The sequence below is a fragment of the Hyperolius riggenbachi genome, chromosome 2 (genome assembly GCF_040937935.1).
Source record: "Hyperolius riggenbachi isolate aHypRig1 chromosome 2, aHypRig1.pri, whole genome shotgun sequence".
Classification (NCBI taxonomy): Eukaryota; Metazoa; Chordata; class Amphibia; order Anura; family Hyperoliidae; genus Hyperolius; species Hyperolius riggenbachi.
The window spans coordinates 313231418-313256904 of NC_090647.1; the positions used below are offsets into that span (position 1 = coordinate 313231418).

General features: G+C 43.8%; 1 protein-coding gene across 17 annotated transcripts in view; it reads left to right on the forward strand.

Moving 5' to 3' along the window:
- The window catches only part of DLGAP3 (DLG associated protein 3), a 541562-nt gene that overhangs the window by 229565 nt on the left and 286510 nt on the right, over window positions 1-25487 (forward strand). For 4 of the 17 annotated variants that reach the window (XM_068269121.1, XM_068269131.1, XM_068269132.1 and 1 more), the window contains one exon: window positions 20639-20702. The exons of the other annotated variants lie outside the window; for them this stretch is intronic. The gene's annotated coding sequence lies outside the window, so the exon portion shown is untranslated. The remainder of the gene's footprint in view (window positions 1-20638; window positions 20703-25487) is intronic. 17 annotated transcript variants of the gene reach the window in all.

A 25487-nucleotide genomic window follows, 5' to 3' on the forward strand; every position in this document is an offset into this window, starting at 1 on the left:
AGAAGATTTAATGTTGCCTCCTGGATCAGGCCTTGCCATCAAAGTCAAAGATCAACCATTCAGTACTGGGCTGCTACAGCAATAGGACAGTCTTCGGATGTTTCTAGGCTGTATATTCAAAATTATTTCATTTTCAATTATAGGACTTTAAACAGGATTACGACTATGCTATTGCTATCTGCTGGGATGTTTTTTCCTAGTTGTCTTTAGTTGAATTGTTAGGCTTTAAACCCTGCTGTTTACTGCATAGCACATCACAAGTATTGTCCCTATCTTGCGACTTGCAAACTGTATGATCGCAAAAAAGTAAATGGACAATTTTCAGGACTGGACACAGAGTAGTAGGATGGATAGCTTAAGCCTTATTCACAGACTAGAGGGTTCTTGTATGAAGCAGCTTGTTGGGTCCACCTCTGCCAAGAATCTAGCATGTGCACAGTGTAGCATGTGCAGCATGCTGGCAGAGCATGAGAGCATGTCACTCTATTTGTAGAAATGTATTTTTGAATGCTGTTTGCACTTAGCACTTTGCACCCTTAGCACTGGGCACTCTTTCCCCTGATGAAGCCCCCAATTAAGGGGGTGAAACATGTCGGGTTGGTGGGGGTCTAAATATAAATTGTGTTAAAGAGACACTGAAGCGAAAAAAAAATATATGATATAATGAATTGGTTGTGTACTATGAATAATTACTAGAAGTTTAGCAGCAAAGAAAATATTCTCATATTTTTATTTTCAGGTATATAGTGTTTTTTCTAACATTGCATCATTCTATAATATGTGCAGATTACACAACACTCAGCGTTCAAAATGATTCTTTCAGAGCAGTCTGTGAACTAATGACCTCTCCTCTGGCAGAGAAAAAGTAAATAGTTCAATAACACTTGAGATAATAAAAGTCAGATAACAGCCCTCTCCACGACTTTGAAAGTCGTAGAGCTTAATTGCTTTTTTTGCATAGAGATAACAACTGGAGTTTCTTAACTCTTCCTGTACTGGAAACAATTAGACTGATGTATCTGATCTTAATGTTTTATTTCTTAGCTGTACTACACATACAAATCATAATATCATAATTTTTTTCCGCTTCAGTGTCTCTTTAAATCAGTCGAAGGTACAGTGATCCGGGTTTCGATGGTAGATGTTGCCAAACCAGGGAGACTTTAGATTACCAGATCCTTCCCTTGTTAAGTATAATCATTGTGATTTATTGTGCAGCTACAATTTTAGATATCAATAAAAGTTATGTTTTAGGAGCAACCTCATTAAAATAGAGTTAAAATTGTGTTTGGCTTATAGAACAGAAATTATTGTTTATAACAAGTTGTTCGTACTGAACTCCGCTCCAAACCGTTGCTGCGAAAGTCCCAATCCCTGTGGGTGACAGTCCTCGTACCTGTGTACTGGGTAATAGATAGGACACAGGGGCGTAGCAATAGGGGTTGCAGAGGTAGCCACTGCATCGGGGCCCTTGGGCCAGAGGGGCCCTGAGGGGCCCACCCTCAACTACAATATTAGCTCTCTATTGGTCCTGTGCTCATAATAATCACTTCTATAGATATTTTGAATAGTGGTAATCATTAACAAGCTGTTCTCCATTCCCTTCCTGCACCTCTGACACTGTGGTTGCCATTGGCAGGTTTTGGTGTGCCGTATCAATTACTATGTATAGAGTGCTTGGGGGGGGGGGCGTTGTAAAACTTGCATCGGGGCCCACAACTCCTTAGCTATGCCACTGATAAGACAGGTATAGGAGACACACATACTGGAACTAATGTTTACCACTTACACTCAAAGCCATACATACAATAACATGTTTCCTACACCCAGTGACATAAAAAACACTAAAAGTACTAGTTTACAAAAAAACAACAAAAAACATCAGTAGTGTTCTTGAGTTAAGCCAGCTCACCAATGTCAAGGTTTTCTTATTAAGCTTGGTAACTACACTATCCCACATTAATCAGCAAACAAGCAGACACCTCATGTATACCTCATGTAAGAGCTACAGCCACAGCTTGAAGTCCCGCCACGATGATTGTAGTAATTATACTACCAAATAGTGTGGCGATTCTTATCCTTCAAAGAACTATTATTTTAAAGGAGAGGTTTATTTGCTCCTTTCAGAAAAGGTTGATGCACGTGCTTGTGGATTAAAGTATAAAAACCTCAACTGCACCCATTTTGGAATTCAAGAATTCAAGTTTATATGCATGAAGTCTCTGCTTGCTTGCTGGGTGATGTGTAGGGACCAACTTGAAGGAGGAAACCTTGATGAATGATCAGTTGTCTCAATTCAAGAACACTGGAAGGGAACCAGTAATGCTTACTGTGATAGTGGCATATCGCTTGGCTTAGCAGTGATATTGGAGAGGCTCCTGCAATAGTGACACCTCTAACCAGAGCTTCTAGTGGTTTGAAATCTTGACAGTTCAATACATGTCTTACAACTTCAAAATGTTTGAGCAATACTAACCTGCACTTTTTAATTATTGTTTATAACATAATTGATGGTTCTGTAACGCTTGTTTGTTTTAGACTGTAGTAAACTTCTCAAAATATGTGGAAAATGTAAGCAGGGCCCATAATATAGTGAGCATTAAATTAGGTATTTATTACTTTAGTATATATGCAACTCTATAACATCTACATCTGTCAGCAGTCCCTAACGTGCGTACCCACTCACTAAAGAACAGATGGTTCAGCAGAGGATCTTAGTGCTTAGGAGAGTTAATGTTCAGAGCTGAACAAAGTCTTTCATTCTTCTCTTTTGATTACTAATCCTCATTAGTGGTCAAACAGGATCTAGAATCAGCAAATTTATTTGTTCTTGTTCAAGACTCTGTACTAAATCTCCCTTTCTGTGAATGTGCCCAAACAGGGAAGTTTTGTTCTTCTCATCCTTGTGAAACTTCTACAGACATGTAAACACTTTCGACTACAGTGACGATAATAGTTAAATCCATCTTCATTAAAAAGTTAAAAGTTGTCTGCTTGAACTTGCCAAAATAAACGGTTAATTAACATATAACTCTTAATGGATCCAATGTACTTTGGGTCTTTGTTTTGCTTGCTCAGTATCAGCATTTAAAGTGTGATCCTGGTAACTTATCAGGCCGGTTTTAAGACCAGTGCACACCAAAAAGCGCTGACGTAAAAGCAAACGCTCAGCGCTTTTTGAAGGCGGTTCTAGGCATGTGCCTAGCAATGTTCTAAGCATGCCTAATGATTTTTGGAGCGTTTTGGTGTAGCGTGTTTTAATTTTTTGTTACAGTAGAGCTGTAACTGAACAGCTTCTGTAACAAAAATGCTTGGAAAATCGCTCTGATCTAACGCTTTTCAGGCCAATTCTCCTCTTTCCTATACTTAACATTGAGACTGAATCACCTCTGAAATCAGGAAAAATGGTGCAGGACCCACATTTGCGTTTGGGAAAAATGGACATCGCTCTGGTTTGCTCCATCACATTTAAATACATTTTAAAAAGCGCTCAGAAGTGCTTTTGGTGTGCATCAGCCCTGATTCTTATTTTTTGCGATGTGGTGCGATACTCATATGACCCTGCAGCAGAGGGCACCGACAAGGTCATATGCATAGCGCCACCCTGCTGAACAGGAAGTACGTCACTGGGATTCTTGTTGGTCCGTGCATGTGCGTTGTGGCGAACTGCGCTCCATAATTTACACTATGCGCGTTTCCCATAGACTTTCATTATCTCAAACACTGTGTATTAAGAGGTGCTTGCGGTAACATGCTACAGCCCTTACGTCAGATTGGATACTTCCGCTGCACTATAATGGCCCATGATAAGTATGAAAGTCTCCATAGACTTTCATTGCTTTTGCGGATCCTTGCAGTTAAATAAGGTAACGCAACGCAGGTTTCACCTGCAAGTGTAAAAGAGTCCTAAAGTTGTGGGGAGATAGTTACTTATAACTCACAATCTTAGAAGTGTTGATTGGCAGACAGACTCAATTGCACATGATGGCTTGTAGGTCACAGAGAAGTTTATTACAAACTTTGCTAATCTTAACAACAAGAGCACTCTGCCACAGCCAGTCTGTCATGCTCCAAGCCTAGAAACATATTCTCAAAACACATCTGTTCAGACAAGCCTATAATTTGCTATAGGTAGTAGGGATGATATGCAAATATGTTTGTGTTTATGTACATTTTTATGCAAATATATGCAGCTTGAAATTGGACCAATCAGTTTAAACCTGGGTGGGACTTGATTGGTTCATTTTCAAGCTGCATTTATTTGCATAACAATTTGCTTAAATTTGCATAAACCTGGACATATTTGCATATCATTGATCATCCCTAATAGGTAGCATTGGAGGCTCACTATCTCATTCATCCCCTAACCCCCATCTCCAACCCTCTACACTCTAGAGTGTAAGTTGGCAAGGGCAGGGGCATCCTCCTATTCTGCTGTAATTATATCATATGACCATGTACCAGTATTGGTGATGTCACAAATTATGAACACATTTGGTTTCTTTTCAATCAGGCATTTGAAAAATGGACAATTGCAGTACAATTGCCTTAAGGAGAATCTGTACTCTAAAATTCTTACAATAAAAAGCATACCATTCTATTCCTTATGTTCTCCTGTGCCCCTCTGCGCTGTTTCTGCCACTCCCTGCTGCAATCCTGGTTTGTAATCAACAGTTTTAGGCAGTGTTTACAAACAAAAGACTGGCTTCTAACCAGAGTATCATAGGCTGAGAACTAGCTTACTGTGTGACTCATGCAGAGCTTGGAGGGGGTGTGTAAAGCTTATGCCAATGACAAGCAGTGCTGCACATTCCACACATTCCAGCCTCAGCCCGACAGACACGACAGAGGAAAGGAGATAAGATTTATTACAGAGACAGTGCAAGTAGGAAAGGCTGCAGTAAGCCAGAGCACATTAGAACAGTAATAGGAACTTATAGGACAGAAGAAATAAGGCTCAAAATTTTGTTACAGAGTCTCTTTAAATAGCAACCAAAGCCCCTTTCACTGGTATTGAAAAGTTGTGAACTGTTAGCTCTTTAGTTGTGATAGTTCTGTTCTCTGCAATTTCCTGTGGATTCCTCATTATTGGAATGGTGGTCTCCATGGGTGCCTATAAAGTCTCCATCCACTCTATAAGGTGTATACACGTGGTGATAACAAATAACGGCAATTATTAGATGGTTAACAAGTAGTGGTCTTTTCAGCTGATCGCTGCATTAAAAAGCGTGAAGATTTGAAAAATGCTGTTATTTCAACAAAAAATAGGGACAGACTGTTCACTATTTCATAAATAGGCCTCAATACTTCTAAAGCTCTTTTTATTCCGTTGGTTTGTGATATCAGAAAGAAATGAGATTCTCGGTTTCAAAGATAAAATTCACCCCTCTGTTTCCTGCGACATTCCTGTATGCGGACTAATGAGATCTTTCTGCAGCTTTACGTTTGCTTCTCCTCACCCCTTTGTGTAGGCTCTATACTGATAGGGTTTGATTCTGCTTGTGGAGATCTCTAAGAGCATTTGGTCAAAGCATTTGCCACTATAGTGTATGCAGCTTTTCAGTAGAGACAGGGTTGTTCTTTCTGAAGACTGCAAGTGTCAGAAGCCATTACATTTATTTCTAGAGACAGACTCGTTTCAAAAACTGGCTTTAGCCATACAACACAGAGAAAAACTTACATCTGGAATTAGTGGCGTAGCTAAGAAGCCGTGGGCCCCAGTGCCAGTTTAGCATTGGGGCCCACCAAGCAGGCTATAGATAGCAATTGATACGACACACCAAACCCAACCAAGGACAACCACAGTGTCAGCGGTGCAAGAAGGTAATGGGGAACAGTGTGTTAATGATCACTACTATTCAAATAATCTATAGAAGTGAATATTATCAGCACAGGACCAATAAAGAGCTAATACTGTGGTTGAGAGAGGGCCCCTCGGGGCCCCTTTAGCCCAAGGGCCCCAGTGCGGGTCGCTACCTCTGCACCCCCTATTGCTACGCCCCTGTCTGGAATTAATATTATTAAACTTTATTTATAAATAGCTAACATAAGACGCAGCACTGTACAGTATGTAACAACAAACAATGGTGCACAGATTAAAATATAGGGATTAATATAGCAGACGAGTAATTGAATCTTTATTGTAGTGGAAAAGAGCACATGGGGAGGAGGGCCCTGCCTAATAATCTTACAATCTAAAGGGTGGAGAGAGGGACACATACGGGGGAGAAAGTTTTATGTCCAAGGAAGGGGAATAGAGCTAAGAAGATGGCGGGTAAGCAATGGTGAACAGATAGGTCTTTAAGGCCTGCTTGAATGAGTTGAAGGTGAGGACGAGCCTAATCGGGGGAGAGAGTCCCATAGAGTAGGGGCAGCTCTGGAGAAGTTCTGGAGCCTTGTGAGTGTGCAAGAGATAAAAGGGGTGGGTATCACTGTTAGAGGAGCAAAGATATCAGGTTGGGGAGTATCTCTGGACAAGATTGGAGATGTATGAAGGGGAGGTATGGGGCATGAATTTGTATGCCCAGGCAGAGCAGTTTAGATTTAATTCTGAGTGAGGCAGGTAGCCAGTGAAGGGATTTTCAAAGAGGTGCAGCTGAAGAGGAGTGATGGGAGGAGTGACTTAGTCTGAAAGCTACGTTCATAACAGATCGCAGGGCTCGGAGTCTGGTCTCGGGAAGTCCAGAACAGATGGAATTGCAATAGCCCAGATGGGAGAGGACCAGAGCATGGGCTAGGAGTTTCGCAGTGTCTGAGGTTAGGTAGGGGTGAATTCTGGGTATGTTGTAGAGATAGAAGTGGTAGGACCTGAAAACTTTGTGGATGTGGGGGATGAAGGGTTTGTTGTTAACAATAGGGATGTTGGGGATAGGGCTCAACAAATTGGGTGGGAAGATCAAGCGTTCAGTCTTTTCCAAATTGAGTTTCAAAAATCTGTTAGACATCCAGGTGGAGATGGCAGGCAGACAGATGGAAAGATCAAAAATCAAAAATGTATTGGACGGTAAACTTGTATGGGCAGGACCTCTTCCTGTTTGGCTTCAGCTATGGCTGCAGTCATTGCCAGCAAAAAATAGGCAGTGTTTACTTATAACAATGTGATATGGATTGACAATGTTTTTGTAAAGCCCTAGTTTACCTCCCTGGATTTTTCTTGTTAGTAAATGTAAATGGGGGTTGTGCCATAAGTTAAATAGTTTCCATATCTGTTGCAGTTGTTCAAGAGAGATTCCCATCGGAAAAGTAATTTATATCAGTGATATTCAAGAAACATACAGCTTCCAGCAGAGTGGGTAATCCCCAGCTAGGGAAATACTCACTACCGATTGCAAAGCCATTGTTTTACCCTGCCCCCTCCCTCAGCTGCTGAGAAATGAACTGATTGTATCTAACACTGCAGCTACAGCACAGCAGACGCTTATTATTTCCCTATTTAGTTCCTCCCTGCAAAGTGTGTACTAAAACATTTCACCCTTCCCACACTTTCCCCATTGTTTAACCTCTGGAGCCTGACTCGTCCCCCAAAAACATGCCTTTATCAGTATGGACAAGTTAGACTCATCCAGCAGTTCTACATACTCACCTTCGGCATCGCTGGTTTGTGTCGGGCACATGCAGAGTCATCACATCTGGGGGCAAGTTAAATTTTTGGTATTTGATTCCATACAAAAATCTGAATTGGATCCAATATAAAAAATTATAAAGGTGGCCATACACTTATAGATTTGCAGCATATTCAACCATCAGATAGATTTCTGTCAGATGCCTTTCAAGTCGAATCTGACAGGAATCTATCTGATGTGTGCCACACACTAGGAACAGATTTCCAATCGCTTTCAGAATTAAATCTATTGGAAATCTATCTAAATGCATTATTGGACCATTAGATCCAATGCAACTCTATGGGCCATGGATCTGCTACCAGTAGCAGATCGACTTAGATCTTCCATCCTGCCAGATCGAATCCATCGAAATCGGCAACACATCGATCGATCGATAGATTTGAAAGAATCGATTTTTGATCAGTCGATGGCTGAAATCGACCAGTCTATGGGTCCCTTTAATGTTAATAAAATTGTATGCATGCTTGCGGACAGCTTGCAAGCAGTCCGCAAAAAATACTTACAATTTAAAGAAACACGTAACAAAACTGTACCACTTTTGGTACAAAAATGCTGCAGAAATTGAAAGCCAGGGAGGTTACAAAGGCCTTCTGTATATATTGTCACCTTGCCCTGCCTTCCAATTCCCATTGCTTTGTTATTTATCCCTTTATAATAAAAACACTGGGAATGATAATTGCAGGGAAGCACTAGACAGGAATATGAAGTTCTGATGAGCTGTACTGCTAAGCACAAAGACTCAATCTCTCAGCAGCAAGTAGAGGAGGTGGGCAGAATCAGGTGAACTATGCTCACAGGAAAACGCTGGTTAGCTTATTGTTGGCTACATTAAGTGGATGATGATAGAATAGAAGGAGGAGTTTGGACATCTCAAAAGACGTTTTCTCAGGCAAACATCATCTGTATTTGACATAATGCAGACATGGTTTATACTGTATAATGCACAAAACTTTGTGCATTGGAAATTATGATACTTTCCACATAATATGCAATGAAAAAAAAAAACAAGCATGAACTAGGACATTCCTGTAGCCTCTAATCATTTTAGCGTTGCTATTTAAATATTTGGAATCATTTATTATGCTGTTATAAAATGATTAAGGCATCTTCTGTCACGTCATGCAAACTTATTCTTACAGGAGTACATAGGGATAAAAATATGGTTATAAATATCCTTTCCTAATTAGCCATAAACAAAATTTTCCATGATTAAAAAGGAAAAAAAAAGATTTATTTTGTGAAACATTGTTAACCCATTTTTTCTTGCGTCCTGCAAAATGGCATTTTGTATAATTGTGAAACGTACATTATTTTCCATTTTTTGGGGAACCTTACCTTTTTTTAACCTCTGGCAGTTCACATTTTTTTACAATTCCAAGCTATTCATTCGGACTTGAGCCGCTTCAATATAAATGTTATGGCCAAAGCCAGAAGTGTGTCCAGTTCTCAACTTGTGAGAAGTGGCCGAGAAATGTGGCCAAAGTCAGATGTAAGAGACTACATCGTACCTTTGTTGGAGAGGTGACAAATAAGTGTTTTCTTCAGAATGAGTGACCTGCAGGCCTATGCCTAACACTAACCTTTACTTCTCTAGTGCCTAACACTAATCTCTAGTCTCCTCTGCCTAACCTCCCTTCTGCTTAAAGGATACCCAAACTGAAATGTGACATAATGAGATAGACATGTGTATGTACAGTGCCTAGCACACAAATAACTATGCTGTGATCCTTTTTTTTCTTTCTCTGTCTGAAAGAGTTAAATATCAGTTATGAAAGTGGCTGACTCAGTCCTGACTCAGACAGGAAGTGACTACAGTGTGACCCTCACTGATAAGAAATTTCCCTTTTTATCTCTTTCTTGCTCTCAGAAGCCATTTTCTGCTAGGAAAGTGTATTATAGTTGGAATTTCTTATGAGTGAGGGTCACACTGTAGTCACTTCCTGTCTGAGTCAGGACTGAGTCAGCCACTTACATACCTGATATTTAACTCTTTCAGGCAGAGAAAGAAAAAAAGGAACACAGCATAGTTATTTGTGTGCTAGGCACATGTCTATCTCATCATGTCACATGTCAGTTGAGGTATCCTTTAAAATTGACCTCCCCTCTCCTGTGCTTAACATTAACCTCCTGACTTCTGTGCCAACCAGTAACCTCCTCCTCACCCTAACCATAACCTTCCCATCTCTCCATAGTCATGTCCAAGAAAGTGACATGACAACAGGCAATCAGTAAAATGGAAGAAAGCCATATTGCACATTGACCAGCAAATGTTGGACTGTAGCAGGTGATGTTACAATTAAATTGGCCATTTTGAGACATGCCCAGCCAGTTCACTTTTTGGTCGGCTTCTGGCTTTGGCCGTAAAATGTATATTAAAAAAACTAGAAAAATTCAAAAAAGTTCTAAAAAATTTCACCGGTAGTGTATTTATAACATTTTAAAACAATTGCTTAAAATCTCTAATTATTAATGCTATTGTTTTTATGAAATAAAATACTTGTGTTCTGAATTGAAAAATGCAGTAAAACTAATAAGCTACGAGTGAAATCTCAATTTACAATAACTACTAGTGAAATTATGAATCATTGTGGTAAGATATGAACCTTTGCATTAGTAACAGCACCTTCTTTACCGTGGACATCAGGGTTACCTGCCATCTGCACCAGGTAGACATTTGAAGGTAACAGGAATTTGGCTTGCCTGACTTCCTTTTGCCTTTCCAAGATGTATGTTCTAGTGCTATTGGAAGGTAGACAAATTGAGAGTCTCTTATGGTATAGCATTTTTCAATCATTGGCCTCAATTCACTAAGGGCAGTTTGATAAAATAATTTAGGTCAGTAAAATACAGCATTTGGCATTTTACACTTTTTTTTTTTTACAAATTCACTAAGATTTCCCACATGCAGTAAAAGTTCTGTAACTTAGCGAACAAACATGCTTCAATACACTAAGCCCTGCTCGGTAAGTCTCACTTACCAGCTATGGACTAGGTCAACAGTCCAGAAGTTGTGTGCATGAGTCGGGAATTCTGTCCCGTGCATCCCCGACATCCCTTTAGATGTGCTGCAGCTACCAGGGGGAGCTCTTCTGTATAAGAGTATACAGATACTCACATCTAAAGGGATGCAGATAAGCTTTATAAAATGTCTCCTTCCTCTGCTCTGTCAGAGTTAAGTCCTGCCTTCCAGGCTGCTGTGGGAACACCCTCATAGACTTTCAGTAGCCAAGAGCTTTTCAAAGTGCTGGCAATCTGAAAAGCGCTCAGAAGCTCAGAAGCGCTCTTGGTGTGCACCAGCCCCAAGAAGGAGGACACGTCTCTTGTGTCTAATGAATAAAATTTAAAATACCAAGCTTGTTGTCCTTGGAGGAGGTAAATCACCACAGTTTGCTCCCTTGCCGGTCGCATCTACTCCGTTTCCAGGTCTGGAGGATTGGCAAAGGGCCCTGAAGGAGATTTGGGGAATGGTTAAGAGGAACCTAGGGAAAGCTTTCCAAACCTAGAAGAAGCAAGCAGATAAACATCGGTCTATAGAGTGGAGTTTCTCTCCAGGAGATTTGGTGTGGGTGTCCACTCGTCACTTGGCCTTAAAGCAATTGTCACCCAAGCTGGGCCCTAAGTTTACAGGACCTTCTCCAGTGGCCAAGAAAATTAATAATGTCACGTATGCTGTTGATCTCCCAGCCAGTATGAAAGGTGTGAAAACATTCCATGTGTCCCTGTTAAAACCAGCAGTACAGGTGGACTCCTCTCCCCCCCCCCCCCCCTGTGTTGGTGGATGACCAAGCAGAGTATGAGATTGAAAAGATTCTGGATTCTCACCTGGTGCAGAATTCTGTGCAGTATTTGGTCCACTGGAAGGGATATGGCATAAAGGAGAGATCTTGGGTGCCAGATTGTCGCATGCATGCGGAAGAATTAAAGAAAGAGTTCCATGACTTACATCCTGGGAAGCCTGGTGGAGAGTGTCCGGAGTCCACTCCTCGGGGGGGGGTACTGTGACGGATTGCGGAGAAACCGCCGCGCGTTCTGGCAGTGAGACGGCGGAATCCGCGCACAGAGCGGCCGTTTCCCCGCAGCAACAGGCTTCTGGTTTGTCTGGACCTAGTAGTGCATACAGATGGTGAGCTACGCGCGCGCCAAAAGACAGGCTCTTTATGCCAATAGGAGAAGGGTCAGCTGATCGAGGTGGTCAGCTGATCCCAGCTCAGCAGGTGATTGGTTGATGGGAGCTGGGCGGCGCTGTGCAGCGCTTTACTATATATATATCTCTTGCTGTTCAGTTGCTGGTTGTCTGGCGTTGCGAATACCTATGTGTTAGCACTCAGACCTTAGTCAGATCCTTCAGTGTGGTGGAACCAGAAGGACCTGGGAATTCACACTTAGCCAGTTCACTGTATTATTATCTGTGTTATTCTCTAGCATAGTTCCAGGGTGTAGAGACCACAGACCTCACACCCCAGACTAGGAATATTGTATCTCATCTGTGTTATTCCTTAGACCAGTTCCATGGTGTAGAGACCACGGACCTCACACCCCAGACTAGGAATATTGTATATCATCTGTGTTATTCCTTAGACCAGCCCCGGGGTGTGAGACCATGGACCTCACACTCAAGACTAGGCATTATTGGATATCTGTTTATGAATTGTATCTCTCCTGACTTCTCTTCTGTTTTCGGATTCGGTACCTTCGCACCATCTGATCTACTGTTGCCGACCCTGCCTGTCCCTGGTTACCGAATCTGTCTCCTGTCTCTGTACTTTATCTGCCTGTGTGTTGCCGACCGGGCCTGCCCGACCCTTCTGGCTGTCACCCAACCTTTGGGTGCTCAGTCCTCCTGCAGGGGTCCCCTGCTCCTCAGAGGGGGGCCCTGCTGCAAAACCAGTCGGGGACTTTCCCTCCTGGAGCCCTTGACTGCAGTAGAGTCTTTCTCTACTTATTGGACCACCTGCTACCCCGGTGGTTCAATTCCTACTGTTACACCAAACACTTACACGCTTCAGGTGTCTAGAGGTTAGTACTATATCTGTATTATTGGTGATTCTGCAGATCATCCATAATCAGGTATAGTTCTGTATTCTTGGTGATACTGCAGATCACCAATAATCAGATTCTCTCTGGTTGCTGACACCTATCGTCACAGAACGCCAGACCAAAACAAACTGGACGCACTTAGCTGTCGTCTTGACACACTCACCACCTCGGTGGAAAATCTCATCAGAGTGATGGACGGTCAGCAGGCCCAGATCTTTGCTTTATCTGGGTCACTACAAGTCCTTCAGACGACTGTAAATTCAATGCGATCCCCTCCAGTCACAGACTTAAGAATGTCTGTACCCGAAAAGTTTTCTGGCCATAGATCTGACTTTCAGAATTTTAAGAATCGTGTAATGTCATATTTTGAACTGAGGCCTAACCTGTCAGGAACAGAGGCACAGAGAATTATCTTTATTAAGACCTTACTCTCAGGGGATGCTCAGACCTGGGCGTATAATTTAGTGTCAGGGCATGAAGCACTCAGGTCAGTTGAGGAGTTTTTTAAGTCCATGGCCATAATTTATGATGATCCAGACATTGCCTCTACCACTGAACGGAAGTTGAAAACCTTGCGTCAAGGCAAGGATCCAGTGGAGGTTTATGCAGCTGAGTTCAGGAAGTGGTCGGTGTTGGCTAGGTGGGGGGCTTTTGCGTTGCTGGATTGTTTTCTATCAGGGTTGTCAGACGCAGTCTCTGAATTGATGTTGGGATACCCTGAACAGAAAACCATTGAGGAAGCAATCTCTTTGGCAGTACGGGTTAATTGTCGGGTACCATATCAAAAACAAACCCGTGGTAAGGACAGGATCAGATATGTCTCCTATGCCACTCCTCCGCCTGCCTCACCGCCACCTGAGCCAATGCAAATAGGTCCGTCTAAATTGACGCGCTCAGAGAGAAATCGCAGGAAGACAGAACAGCTCTGTTTATACTGTGCAGAGGAGGGTCATAGAGTGCAGAATTGTCCCAGGAAGTTGGGAAACGCTGCCGCCTAGGAGTAGTCAGAGGTAATACCCTAGGCGCGCAGTCTAACAATGGTCTGCTACTTCCGTGTTCTGTCACATGGGAAGATCAGACTGTCTCCACTGAAGCTTTCATTGATTCCGGTTCAGCAGCTAATTTTATAGATTACGAGTTTGCTAAAAAATTGGGAATACCCATGCTCCCCTTGAATCAACCGATCCTGGTCACTGCTGTAGATGACTCTCCTCTGCAGAGTAGACACCCCTTATCCCGTACTCCAAGTTTGCAACTCAGTGTGGGGGTATTACATGGGGAGAATATCCAATTTCTGGTTTTGCATATGGCAACCTCTACCATCATTCTTGGCATGCCCTGGTTACAAATTCACTCACCTCAGATAGACTGGGTTTCAGGTCAGCTAACGAGCTGGTCATCCCATTGTTATCATCATTGTTTAGCGAAAGTAACCTTGGGTAATACCAACATTCAGGTTAAAGGTGTACCGAGACAATACGCAGAATTTGCTGACGTCTTCTGTCCTAAGTCAGCGGACAAACTTCCCCCCCATCGTGCCTTCGATTGTCCCATCGATCTGAGATCTGGTTGTATGCCGCCCAGAGGTCATCTTTATAACCTGTCTGGGCCGGAGAAACTAGCTATGCAGGAATACATCAGGGAAAACTTTTCGAAAGGGTTCATTCGTCCCTCTCGTTCACCAGCAGGGGCAGGTTTCTTTTTTGTAAAGAAAAAAGACGGAAGCCTCCGTCCTTGTATTGATTATCGAGGCCTGAATAAGATCACAGTGAAAAAACGCTACCCGTTGCCATTGATTGACGATTTGTTCACGCAGGTGACCAACGCCAAGATTTTTTCCAAGCTAGATCTCAGGGGTGCATACAATCTAGTCCGCATCAGGGATGGTGACGAATGGAAGACGGCCTTCAACACACCCGACGGGCATTACGAGTACCTAGTGATGCCCTTCGGGTTGTGCAACGCACCGGCCGTCTTCCAGGAGTTAATTAATGAGGTGTTCAGGGAAGTGTTGGGGAAGTTTGTTCTGGTCTACTTGGACGATATACTAATCTTTTCGTCCAATCTATCTGAACATCGCCAGCATGTCAGATGGGTATTAAAGAAGTTAAGGCAGAATCAACTTTATGCAAAACTGGAGAAATGCCTCTTTGAGGTAGAATCAGTAGCCTTCTTGGGGTACATTATCTCCACTTCTGGTCTCTCGATGGACCCAGGGAAAGTTTCTGCTGTCCTGGAGTGGCCTCAGCCTGTGGGGCTGAAGGCACTTCAGAGATTCCTGGGGTTTGCCAATTACTACAGAAGGTTCATTAAGGGGTACTCTACCATCATCTCCCCTCTCACCAGTCTCACCAGAAAAGGGGCTGACACTCATCACTGGTCACCGGAGGCTCATGCGGCCTTTTCAACCTTAAAAAAACTGTTTTGTTCTGCCCCGATACTGAGGCATGTTGATGTCGCCTTTCCCTTCATCGTGGAGGTTGATGCCTCAGAGGTGGGGGTGGGAGCTGTGTTGTCTCAGAAGTCAGGCTTGCAGGGCAAGCTGCACCCATGTGCCTACTTTTCTCGCAGATTTTCACCCGCCGAGAAAAACGATGACATCGGCAACCGGGAGCTCTTGGCCATCAAATTAGCTTTTGAGGAATGGCGACACTGGTTAGAGGGTGCAGAACCCATTATCACAGTTTACACAGATCACAAAAATTTGGAGTATCTTGAGGGGGCTAAGAGACTTAGCCCTCGCCAGGCCCGGTGGTTCCTGTTTTTTGCAAGATTTAGATTTGTAATCACGTATACTCCCGGAAGTAAGAATGTCAAGGCCGATGCTCTCTCCAGGTGTTTTGAGCCCGAGTCAGTGCAGCCTGCAGCCCCTGAGACCATCCTACCCCCAAAGGTAGTTTTGGCAGCCACTGAGACATGGAGAGATTGGACAGCCACTTTGAGTCCCTACCAACAGGATGTTCCAGAGGGGAAGCCTGAGGGGGTCATGTTTGTGCCACTGCCTTTCCGCTTACAAATCCTACAATTCTTTCATTCTCACAAAAATGCTGGTCATCCTGGAGCCACCAGAACTCAGGATCTATTAGCTAGATGTGCCTGGTGGCCTACTTTGGCTACAGATTGTAAGTAGTGTGTAAGAGAGTGTGCGGTATGTGCGAGGAGTAAGCCCTCTCGTCAGGCCCCCGTTGGCACTTTACAGTCCTTGCCAGTCCCCAATGAACCCTGGACTCATATTTCCATGGATTTTGTGGGTGAACTCCCTCGGTCTGAAGGCAAGTCGGTCATTTGGGTGGTAGTGGACCATTTCAGTAAGATGGCACACTTTGTCCCTCTGAAAGGACTCCCCTCGGCCCAGGAATTGGCTGATCTCTTCATCCAACACATCTTCCGGCTGCATGGCATTCCGGAAAATGTAGCGTCAGATCGGGGAGTACAATTTGTTTCAAAATTTTGGAGGGCCTTTTGCCATCAATTAGACATGGAACTCACGTTCTCATCAGGCTATCACCCACAGACCAACGGTCAGACCGAGAGAGTTAACCAATCTCTGGAACAATTTCTCAGGTGTTATGTTGCTGATGCGCAAACCGATTGGGTAAAGAGTTTGCGCACAACAACCTGAAGAGCTCTTCTTCTGGGTTCTCCCCATTCCAGGTGGTGTCAGGGAGATCACCTAAGTTTGCTCCCTTGCCGGTCGCATCTACTCCGTTTCCAGGTCTGGAGGATTGGCAAAGGGCCCTGAAAGAGATTTGGGGAATGGTTAAGAGGAACCTAGGGAAAGCTTTCCAAACCTAGAAGAAGCAAGCAGATAAACATCGGTCTATAGAGTGGAGTTTCTCTCCAGGAGATTTGGTGTGGGTGTCCACTCGTCACTTGGCCTTAAAGCAATTGTCACCCAAGCTGGGCCCTAAGTTTATAGGACCTTTTCCAGTGGCCAAGAAAATTAATAATGTCACGTATGCTGTTGATCTCCCAGCCAGTATGAAAGGTGTGAGATCATTCCATGTGTCCCTGTTAAAACCAGCAGTACAGGTGGACTCCTCCCCCCCCCCCCCCCCCTGTGTTGGTGGATGACCAAGCAGAGTATGAAAATTTGGAAAGAGATTGAAAGAGATTGAAAAGATTCTGGATTCTCACCTGGTGCAGAATTCTGTGCAGTATTTGGTCCACTGGAAGGGATATGGCATAGAGGAGAGATCTTGGGGGGGTACTGTGACGGATTGCGGAGAAACCACCGCGCGTTCTGGCAGTGAGGCGGCGGAATCCGCGCACAGAGCGGCCGTTTCCCCCGCAGCAACAGGCTTCTGGTTTGTCTGGACCTAGTAGTGCACACAGATGGTGAGCTACACGCGCGCGCGCCGCAAGACAGGCTCTTATGCCAATAGGAGAAGGGTCAGCTGATCGAGGCGGTCAGCTGATCCCAGCTCAGCAGGTAATTGGTTGATGGGAGCTGGGCGGCGCTGTGGAGCGCTTTACTATATATATCTCTTGCTGTTCAGTTGCTGGTTGTCTGGCGTTGCGAATACCTATGTGTTAGCACTCAGACCTTAGTCAAATCCTTCAGTGTGGTGGAACCAGGAGGACCTGGGAATCCACACTTAGCCAGTTCACTGTATTATTATTTGTGTTATTCTCTAGCATAGTTCCAGGGTGTAGAGACCACAGACCTCACACCCCAGACTAGGAATATTGTATCTCATCTGTGTTATTCCTTAGACCAGTTCCAGGGTGTAGAGACCACGGACCTCACACCCCAGACTAGGAATATTGTATATTATCTGTGTTATTCTTTAGACCAGTTCCAGGGTGTAGAGACCACGGACCTCACACCCCAGTCTAGGAATATTGTATATCATCTGTGTTATTCCTTAGACCAGCCCCTGGGTGTGAGACCACGGACCTCACACTCAAGACTAGGCATTATTGGATATCTGTTTATGAATTGTATCTCTCCTGAGTTCTCTTCTGTTTTTGGATTCGGTACCTTCGCACCATCTGATCTACTGTTGCCGACACTGCCTGTCCCTTGTTACCGAATCTGTCTCCTGTCTCTGTACTTTATCTGCCTGTGTGTTGCCGACCGGGCCTGCCCGACCCTTCTGGCTGTCACCCAACCTTTGGGTGCTCAGTCCTCCTGCAGGGGTCCCCTGCTCCTCAGAGGGGGGCCCTGCTGCAAAACCAGTCGGGGACTCTCCCTCCTGGAGCCCTTGACTGCAGTAGAGTCTTTCTCTACTTATTGGACCACCTGCTACCCCAGTGGTTCAATTCCTACTGTTACACCAAACACTTACACGCTTCAGGTGTCTAGAGGTTAGTACTATATCTGTATTATTGGTGATTCTGCAGATCATCCATAATCAGGTATAGATCTGTATTCTTGGTGATACTGCAGATCACCAATAATCAGATTATCTCTGGTTGCTGACACCTATCGTTACACATAGATAGCCAGGGATAGGTGTAGCCAGTAGTAGGTGGCCGCAGCATAGGTAACCAGGGATAGGTGTAGCCAGTAGTAGGTGGCCGCAGCATAGGTAGCCAGGGATAGGTGTAGCCAGTAGTAGGTGACCGCAGCATAGGTAGCCAGGAATAGGTCTAGCCTGTAGTAGGTGGCAGCAGCATAGGTAGCCAGGGATAGTTGGAGCCAGGATTGGTGGCCGCAGCATAGGTAGCCAGGGATAGGTGTAGGCAGGATAGGTGGCCACAGCATAGGTAGCCAGGGATAGGTGTAGGCAGGATAGGTGCCCGCAGTATAGAGAGTCAGGGGGGGTTTGAAATGCAGCGTCGGGGGTACAAATACTCACTTGCCGGGGTCCTGCATGCTGTACTGGCTTCTTTCTTCTTCCTGTTCTTGTGTATCATCTCCTTGTAATAGCGCCCAGAGTGCGCTGTTTCAAGGGAATGGGACGCAAGAACAGGAAGTGGAATGAAGCCAGTACAGTGTGCAGGACCCTGTGTAATGACAGATAGTGCCACCCGGAAGCAGCCGTCCTCACTGAGTATCACGCATGCTCCGTGGGGACAAAAATATTATTTTTCCGAAATATCTCAGTTTCTGCACCTCCTACACTCCCCAAATTTTCAGGGTAGAGAGGGGACTCCTCAGATCTACCTCTGCGTCAAATTGCAGCCCCCAGCACCGCTGGTTCCTGAAAATGATTACAGCAAACCTATCTCGGGAATCAGCGGGGCTCGGGGGCTGCAATTTGGCTCAGTGGTAGTTCGGAGGGTCTCCTCCCTACCCTGAAAATATGGGGAGTGTAGGTGGTGTGGCTACGAACATATTTGGGAAGTTTAGCATGGCACAAAAATTAAAAGGGACGCAGGTTCCTACTGCACATGCGGGGCGGCACAACTTGCAGCGCAGCACTATCGTGTCATTACACCGGCAAATGAGTATTTACTTATCCCCGCCGTTGTTCATGCGCTTGCCGCTGCGTCGCATCCCCGCCGCTACATCGCCCGAAAACCGTTAAAACAAAATTGTGCATGGTATGATTAACATGCACATTCAAACCGTGGTATACCATCATACCGGTATACCGTGGCAACGCTAGCCTGGAAGCCTTCCAATTCCTAATTATGGCTTACACAATTGTTGATCTTCTGTAGTGCTCCCTGTTATAGTGTACCCTATTAAATTGATTCTTATTATACTCCCTCCTAATATTCTGCCCCTCATGCTTTTTCTCTATTCTAGTGTTATTTGTTATTGTGTTTCTTATTGTACTAAACCCTCAATTTAGTGTTCCATTTTTATAGTGCCCACTTGTTACACTGTATTGCTTTCCTTATTGTGCCCCCTGATAATAGTGCTCATAATTTTAGTGCCCTCCATTAATGTGTAGCCCCATCCTCTTGCAGAGATCAGCAAGGGAATGTTGGTTATAATTATCTGTTTGATTTCTCAATTTCCCCCTCATCCACTGTCCACGTGTCCTCAGTTCTTGCCCCCCCCCCTCCCCCTCACGTATTTCTTTACCACAGCAAGATGATAATATGTCATAGCAGTCACATGGCCAATGTGCCTGTGGTGAAGGAGGCAGGCTGGAACTTGGGACAGGCAGACTGTCAACGGAGATGACACAGAGGAGCCAAGGTGGAACAGTTGAAACGTTTACATCCTGCCAGCTTAACTGACACCCTCTCCTGAGTCTTCTCTCACCTTGGCTGAGAAAGAGTAGACAGAATCGTCACTAAAACTTACAAAAGTTTTATAAAAATGCATTTTTTTATATTTAGGGTATATATCTACACTGAATAAACTGCATGATAAACTTACACTTTGTGAAGTAATAGAGCTTTTCAAGGGTCTAAACACTTCCAAATATTGCCCTGAATAATGGATTATTTTTCTGTGGATTATTATTCAGGACAGGCTGAGAAATTGTAGTACATAAGAACATAGTTGAAGGCAATAATTTACAAATTGTGAAGTACTAAGAGATTTGCTCTGTAAATTTAGCATGGTTTCTATTTTTACTAAATATGGTGGAGAACGTAATACATTTGTGCTTGAAGAGCTCTCATCAACAGACAGATCTTATTTATCGCTTTGTTCTATGGCTTTGTTCTATTATTAAGGAATTTCATTTAACACAATATGTTCCTTTTTACATATAAATGCTTTACTTTCTAGAGAATACATGTACCTACATTACCCCCATATTCACCGAGGGGTTGATTCATTCATAATGACAGCAGCGCGAGGTAATGCTGTCATAGCGAGTGCTGCTAAATTACGCTCTGCTCCAACCCGGCAGGTCCAGTGGCTTCAAAGGACAAGATTCCTGCACTTTGATTGGCCCAATAGGCTGCCTGTCAAGTGACAAGCAGCATAGCATGCGCTGGAGATTATTACCTCGTGCTGCTGTCGCAGCTTAATAAATCAACCCCCTAGTTGCTTATTATTGTTTACCTCCTACTCACTTGTTTATCTCTTACAAGAAAAGTAAACGTTTCAATCTATTTCTCTGCAGGAACTTATCAATCACATGGAGCAGATTTATCAAAACCAGTGCACGGAAAACTGGAGCAGAACTGGTAAGAAAATGGGGCAGATATCAAAATAAATCATTCTCATTTGTGGCTCTGAACTGCACTACATCTGCACCCTGTTGGCACCAATTCTATTCTTTCCTTGCACTTGTTTTGATAACTCTGCCCCCCTTGTGGTTATCCTTGTTTTACAAAAAACCTCAGGTGCAAAACATAACACACACACACCACACACATACACACACACACACCTACCTACCTACCTACCTACCTACACACACACACACACACACACACACACACACACACACACACACACACACACACACACACACACACACACACACACACACTGTAAAAGTAAGAAAGATAAAATATGCAAAACATAGAAGTCATGTTGCCATGTGGGCAGTACTATTTGTCCAGAATCTATCACCATACTTCCGAGACCTAAAGCGTGGGGATGATCAATAGGATGCAAATAGTTCCAAGTTGGTACATGATTATGCAAAATGTGTATGCAAATTTATGCCGCTTGGAAATGGACCGTTCAAATTCCGTCTTTTGTGATTTGCTTGGTCAGCTGTCATATGCATATATTTGCATAGCCTAGCATACATTTAGCAAAATTATATGCATCTCTTTGATACATATACCTTAATGTTTTCCATTGTGTCGGGGAGTAAAATATTCTTCTGCATGCTGGACATTCCTGTGTCTGAGAGATAGGCTATAAGAGTGGCACTGGCAAGCCTGTGCCGGTATCTGACAGCTCACTACCAAGCAGGTAGACAAAATTCTCCTGTACACTGGTAAGCAATACTCACAACACAGCACCTTTCTCTAGCCAAGGTGGAATCACAATGGGGATTAATTAGAGGCAATGCAGCTGATTGGATGATTGCATCCAGGAGTATTCTGTGAGGCAGGGACCACACTTGTCTTTCAGCTTTCTGCGCCTGTTTTTCTGCATACTTTTTCTGCTCACCAAGTGTGTTTCTATGCAGGAAAACGCGCGCGTTTTTACACAGCAGCTGATGTAATTGATAGAGAAAACTGACAAAATGTGCAGAGTCATCATGCAGAATATCAGTTTTTTTCTGCACGCGAACAACATATAAAGTGTAAACTAGCCCATTGATTAACATGAGTTCTCCGTTTTTCTGTGCAGAAAACGCACACGAAAACAGTCAAGTGTGTTCCCTGCCTCAAGGGAGGCCCTTGGCTCTAACATCTTCTAGTATGTTGGCAAGTAGTGTCAGTATGATGAGACAAGGCTACTCCTCTTCCAGAGTCTGGCTAAGAGACCCAATGGAATCGATCATCATCATCAATATCATTAATGTTCTGTTTACTACATATAAAATTGTGCTGAATCTTGGCTTTAATAAATCCAATACAACCTGCAATTATTAGAAATATGTTCTTGCTGTGGGTGCTGCACATAATTTCATTTACACAGTTGTTCATTTCTCAACCTTTCACCTGCTCTGCTATGTTCTGATATAACGCAGGCAGGCTAGCTTGCAAGTTTTTGCCACCTAAAAGCAGATACTTTCATAAAAATCCAGGCCAGGTTTGCTGCAATGCTTTCCAGCTCCAGTAAATCCAAATCTGATGGCTTTCCTTCCTACACCCACCAATGCATCCCTGCCAGTTCCATCTGTACATTTATATATGTGGATTTATTTTACTTTTACGTCCTTGTCTGGAGTGATTCAGAGGTCTACAGATGAATTCGGCTTGAATAAAATTACTCACTCTTGGTATTATTTTACATTTCACAGCTTCTATTTCTTTCCTGCTTAGAGTGTATTTTGTATGTTGGGCTTTTTAGTCTCTAAAGGAGTTAAATTAGCTTTCTTCTTATTCAAATAAGAAACAGGGGGTATCGACCGTGCATACGTATGACATTTTCTATTGACAGACTGCCTGTAAATCTCTTTCCGGTAATGGATCGGTATCCTGTTGTGTTTCTCGAGGATGTAAAAAGGCAGGTATGGAAGGAAGGAGTCTCTCTGCATTCCTAATACTTGTTATAGGTGCTGGAAAGAGGCTTGTAAAGGTGTTATTTATCAGTGTGGCCACGTTTCCTTGTTCCCTTGAACATTCTCCCCTTCCATTTATAATAGGCTTTTTATCATTCCATTTGTGTGACACAGAAGTTCACTTTGAAAGTTGCCTTATGTGATTGATGACCATTCATGCAAATCCCAGGCACAGCATTAAATGCAGAAGTAATGTGACGGCGTGTGACACACGAGAGCAAGTCACGTCTTCTCATAATGCCATCTGTGGCAATGGCAGGCTGAATTCCTCCTCATGGCATCTGCTTCAGAACTGCTGGGAAAGCAGCGCAAAAAGTTAAACCAATTATATTCACAATTAACATTTCAGAATCACTGAAGAGCTGGCATTAAATGCCGCCTATTGTACATTGATTGGGATATTTTATGGCATTGAAATAGAGATTTTATGGCCACCTAAATAACATTTTGTAAATACAGTGTAAACTCCAGTAAGTTAGGCTAAAGAGGGGAGCTCTTGCAGAGCATCAGCATCTCACAAAGTCGGAAGTGAATTCCAAACGCAATCAAGAGCAACAGTTATATGTAGAGACGGCCAATGAGACATACGGTAAGTACTTCTGGCTTGAGTGCAGATTGTATGCATCTTGGATTTGTGCCAGTCAGAAGCACCTTCTGCCTTTTTCGATTGGCCACATTCCAAGCCACATACAGTTAGCATGCAGAAGGGAATTTTTGCATCTCATTGTCCATCTCTAGTTATATGTAATCCAGAGTGTAAAGGATTTAAAAACACTGTTTTCATGTTAGTAATACCTATAAAAACTGGACTGTGGCTCAGCCATAGAAGCACAAGAAAAATAGGCTAGGTTCACAGTGAGTGTTGTGTTCCTTGTAAAAGCCTGACCGCAATGCAATAGGAAAGTCATGGCACACTTTATCAGCGCGTTGCATTGCAAACAGTGAAGCACACAGTCCATTAAAAGCATGTTTCACTGTCACTGTTAACACAAGCATTTTGCAGTAATGCACTGCATGCAGTCCTGTGGGATGCTGTATGCCGTTAAGCCACACTGGTTGTACAGTGAATGTCACAAAGGTTGTGCATTGCAGTGGCCATTAAGAGGCAATGCAAAACACCACTGTGAACGCAGCCATACTAGAAACACACTTTTTTATATATATAATATGCAGTGCTTTGGTACCATTTTATAATAGTACTCTGGCTGAGCCAAAGTCGTTATTTATTATTGTTGTTAAGAAAATCAGTGTTTTAGATGAGCAGTACTCTCGATTGACTACAGATAATTTTTATTCTTAATCATATCTGGAATTCAAAAATTGCCAGGCACAAAATGTCTACAGGTGCTGTTAGATAAGCACTTTCTTCTTGTAGTGTAAGGATCCGCTCAGCTGGCTGCACAGGCAGACAGCTGTTTGACCATTCCTTATGTCTGAGGGATGCAGGTCTCTGGAAAGGAGACCTGGCTTCATCTTGCAACTTTCAGAGTTGCTTTGCTGAGGGATTTGCATACATGCAAATTGCCCAGCTGTCTCCTTTGAGGGCTGGCAGTATAAGAACCAATGCTTTCCCAGAGGCCTTTGCTGGTCATTCCTTCAGGGTTTGTTGAAACACTCCTAGAGTGTCAACCATTGTTGATCTGTTAAAGTTTACCTTAGGGTAATTCTTGGAACTGTACTAGGCAGTTTCCTAGTGCAGTTAGATTGCATATCTGTTTTGTCTGTCTGTTGCGATTGTCCTGTCCCAGTGGTGGTCGACAGGAAATCGTTCTGTTTGTCTGGGTGCTAACCGGGGCAGCGGTTGCTACCGGTAGCCCCTTCTGATCTGTCTTGCTTGGATCACACTAGCCTCTAGCGGTAGTGGCAGTGGATCCTTCTGATCTGTCTTGCTTGGATCACACTAGTCTTGCGCTAGCGCTGTGGATCCTTCTGTTCTGTTTTCCAGGATCGCACTAGCCTCTAGCAGTAGTGCATGGATCCTTCTGATCTGTCTTGCCTGGATCGCACTAGCCTTGCACTAGTGCTGTGGATCCTTCTGTTCTGTTTTCCTGGAGTATAGCTGGAGCAGCGGTTGCTACCAGCTATCTCATCTGTCTGTCTTGCTTGGATCGCACTAGCCCCTAGCGGTAGCGGCTGTGGATCCTTCTGATCTGCAATTCTGTTTCTGTACCTGGATCGCACTCACTCTGGCAGTAAGAGCAGTGGATCTTTCCTAGCTTATTCCTGTTACGAACGCTTGCTGTAGTGTCGGTGAGGTAACCGTTAAGCAAGCGCTCGCGTTCTTTGTTTCGTGTTTGGGTGGCGGGGGCTAGTTAGGCGTGCTTGTCTCTGTTGTGCTTAACACGCAGAGACCGCGCTGTAAACGCGTTCACTGTTGCTAATGAGTGTGGTGTTCGCGTTTAGTTAGCGTTTGTTATTTTCCTTATCTTCTCATTGTATGATTTGCTGTGCCTTTGCTACTCTCATAGCCTGTCTTGCTTAAGCCTTGTGTCATCTCTACCAATCGCCTCTCTCGCGATTGTGTTCCTACTTTGTTTCTGCTGATGTGTGTTCACCGTCGCTAGGTCGCGACTAGATTGGTGAACACACATTCATCCTGTACCTGTGCTCTTTCTCTTTAAGGGCTGTTCAGCCCCGCATTGTCTTGATCTGTACAATCCCCATCTGGCATCTGTGGCTGTGCAGCGGTTGTACTCGTCTGCACTCCACAGCGCCATCTGCTGGTGGGAATTGCCCTCTACTGGTGCTTGCACCAAAGCTGGGTTCCCCCCTTCATACGCTT